The sequence below is a fragment of the Helicoverpa zea genome, chromosome 24 (genome assembly GCF_022581195.2).
Source record: "Helicoverpa zea isolate HzStark_Cry1AcR chromosome 24, ilHelZeax1.1, whole genome shotgun sequence".
Lineage (NCBI taxonomy): Eukaryota > Metazoa > Arthropoda > Insecta > Lepidoptera > Noctuidae > Helicoverpa > Helicoverpa zea.
The window spans coordinates 2,234,623-2,238,714 of record NC_061475.1 but is presented as its reverse complement, the minus strand read 5'-3'; positions in this window follow the sequence as shown (position 1 = coordinate 2,238,714).

Genomic DNA, 4,092 nt, shown 5'->3' with positions numbered 1-4,092 from the left:
ACTGAAAGTTCATTAGTTACACGTTATAATCGGATTGGTATCAATAGCTGGAGAGACTGCGACGAGCTAATTGAAATAGCTTCGTGATTAATATACAGTTCTGTTACATAGGTCGGGAGCGGGAGTCGTGATATTGTCCTTACTTTAGGTGCTCAATTTTCTGCTGGGGCTGCGATTGTTCGAAAGAGATACCGCGGCAAGACGGTTTTTAGTCAGTAAGAGTCTGACACTCCCTCGCCGCTGCTAACCCACAGCGGGAGGGGTAATTTGATGATTTTTGACGTCGTTAAAAAAAAAAGAGGTACTCAATTTTATTGCGTAAAAGAAAACTTTTGAGGAGAACTGCTAATATGATTTGGATAAACTATTACATTGTGACTGCTATTGTGAGATTTCATAAAAATGAGTACACAGGAACCTACGCTCTGGGTAAAAGTGTAGCCGTCTTACCACAAAAACTTTTAAACGTCAGTTTATGCCTTGTCTAAAAAAAATGTCAAATTATGACGTTGACATGCGGTTCATTTTGCAGCCAAAATTTTATTAGACAAGTGTAAAACAGGGTTTAAAGTTTTTGTAGTAAGGCCCTAGATGTCGTAGCCAACACGATAACATACCCATTCAATCAAACAGCTAGAACTTAGATTTAACGCTATTCAATTAAATCTGATTATGGCCAAAAGTTGCTTTGTTGGTTGATTAGACGTCTTCTGTGTCCAAATAATTTGTGAAGGTGTTAAAGGAGCTCAGTAATCAAATCTGAAGTCTATCATTCACCTAATAAAGCTTCAACAAAAGTAAAATTCCCCGCACTAACTATAAAATTACAGCTCCAAGCTCCTTGCTTACAGGCAACCACGAGTATTTGCGCGGCACGATATTAGACAAGTTGTCGCGGCCGCCTCATTTAGACCTAACGACTACTAAACTATATTAATAATCATTATTAACCTGCCACGGTTCGTCCGGGGGGCCAGGGGGGAAGGGGTAAGGGAAGTGGGGGAGCTCGACGGAACAAGAGACCATTGTTAAATTCTATCTGTCAAAGGATAGACGAATTTAATTGACGCGCGCTCAATAAGGGCTATTATCCCGTAACTGTGATGTTGCTCTTTCGTACCCGGTGAACCGGAGCAAGCGACAGCTTTTTATTAATTTCGCACTTAATAACTTTTAGATGATATTCGACTGTGAAGTTTTTCATAGCGACACAATAGATTGGGTCGATAGGATTCGTTTGATGTTCGCGTTTTTGTTGCTTATGCTTTCTGTTAGTATTTTATTGATTTGTCGCGTTGGAGAATCTCGTAATTGGCTTTGGGAAATTGTTTGGGAGCTTTCATTGGCACAAATTGGCAAAATCTTCTGTAAGATCATGATATTTTCACAAAATGATTTGAATTGTACTTCGTATGTTTCCATAAGTAAAATGGATCCATTTTTGCCATCATCAATATACTTATTATTGTTAGTTTGAACTTTGTTGAACTGATTCGACTTTGACACTGCGGCTTATGATGTACGCTTATATACTTGACAAAATGTTACCATAAGGAACAATATGAACTAAACATAGCGTCCTGAGAAGAAGACGGTTTCACAAGACTACTAACTAAATGATAAGGCTTTGTAAGAGGTTACTTCAAATATGGTCTGCATACCATATCTGTAGGCATCATTAGGTAGGTTCATTACTTTCTGAATTTTCCACTTCAATTAATATGATAGCTACCTGCCCTTTCGTTTTAAATTTTTATTTTTTAGTTTGACTTTTGAAAATAGAATAGTTTTTAAGTAAATGTAAATAACAATTGAATAAAATAATTAATATGATTATGGTTCTGCTATGCTCACATCCAATAGATCATCATCAGCTTTTTTATTGTTCTACTGCAGGGCAGAGACCGCATCACACACAGAGAAGGAATGAGCGGTAATCGAGCCCCACGTTTACTCAAGACGGAGCCTGCTCTTCTAAGTTTATGAAAGAATATTTTATATAATTACAAGTAAAACGAAAAACATTTTCTGACAACCAACAACTAAAATATTCTTGTAACTGCAAATAACAAACAAATTAACTAAACGCTAAACTGTCAATATTTTCAGTGTAAAAACTTTTAAAGAATTTTAGTAGGCCAAGCGACGCGCACAACGTTCGGCTGACGACAACTATGTTGGTGATCGTTGGCGATACGCCAGCGAACGCAACCGTTCTATTGGAAACGATAGAGAGATAGCTCAAAAACTAAAAGTAGATGTTTTTTGAATAATATAACATCTGTTCGCTTGAGTTTATAATACAATGTCTGGGTTTTTAAAATGAGTTAGGTATGTTGAAGTAGTGGTTTGTTAGGGTTTCTCTCGGACTGTTATCTGTTACAGCCTTTTTATCGTCCCACTGCTGGGCCCCAGGCCTCCTCTCACACGGAGAAGGATTGAGCATTAATCTCTCGGGACTATGTAGATGGAAAAACTATCCTCCTGAATCACACTATTGGTGTGATGGAATGGGAAATATTTGGCGCACCCAGTAAATTTCTCAATAAATGGCCTATCTCTGCAAGATTTTTTCAAATCGGAGTAGCGGTTACTGAGATATTAGGTATCTCAGTAACCGCTGCGTTCAAGCAAACTCTTATAGCAATAGGTATTAGTAGATTATACAGTTCATATTATTTATTACATGGATTATTAATAACAAATATTTAACAATGCTATTCAAATATTATATACGTTTTGTTAGGAACATGATACTACTATCGCCCTTGTTTACAAAATGCCAAAATAATTCTGTGTGTCCTAGTAAACGCGTCTGTCGATGTTTATGGAATTTGGCACAGACAGTTTTTCACAGAGAAAATATGATTCATCATTTTCTTTTCAGTAGGTACCTATTTCATACTTTTCATAGGTGCATAAATAGTAAAACTTTGTAACTGGGTTACCTAAGAACTTTCAATTTAATAAGATTCCAGATAGAAAACGCTTTGAAATATAGGTACCTACATTTTCCATCAATATTACGAATTTGTCAGAAAAAAATCTACCTATTCCAAAAACACCGAAATGGATAAATCAAAGTCTTTTAACTTTGGCGAACTTTGGAAGTCTTTATCGAAGTCTGCAGGCTCTAGAAGTCAGTGTCTTGAGGTAAACTTATTGCTACATTTGTTTTGACAACAAAATAAAATTATTAAGACGCTTGCCGGGTTTTCCACCTGAAAACATAGAACGATGGTAAAAGGCAGGTACCGAAAAATATGGTTCATATGTAGGTATATAAGTAAGTTTATCTTTGCTAAAACATTATTTTTCCATCTAATCACTCCAAAAATGACATACCTACCCATACAATCCTCATGACAAAAGTCAACCCCTACGAATGGAATCAAACTTCAGCAAACATATAATGTAATTTGAACATAGCGGGAGAGGGGGTGAGTCTGCCGGGGAGGGGGAGGGGGTTGCAGAATTTAATATTGGCAGCGCGCGCGGGTTAAGGCGGCGTGCAAATAAAACTCTATGAAACCGCACCCCCGAGCTGTTAAGGGGTTGAGCTCTGTGAGGTAATTAATTTAAGAATTATGTGTCATAATTTGTGTAAAATTATTGTGGGAGGCATAGACTGCTACACAAAAGGTTGATACACACACAGGCTAATGTTCATCGTCTGCCCAGCCTTTTCCCAACTATATTGAGATCGGCTTCCAATCTAACTGGATGCAGCTGAATACCAGTGTTTTATAAATTACTCATAAAGTTACTCGGCCAACCTGATACCCCTTGGTAAGACTGGTTGTCAGAATTTCTGGCTTCTGACTACCAGTAGCGACCGTCAAGGTGTTTTAAATGAGAGCCGGATAGACCAATGGACTAAGCTGTGATTCAATGAATAATATGAATATCTCATGTGCCATTAGCTCTGTTACTGGTGGGAATGGGAAGAGGTCTAAGTCCTGGAGCCACTATAGGTAAACAAGCAGGTAAAGATGATAAGAAGTGGTATAGGTACCTCAGTACAAATATTAAGTGTCCCACAGTGATGATGGGCAAATCCTCGAGGAAGATACCTGATCTTGGCTATTAAGT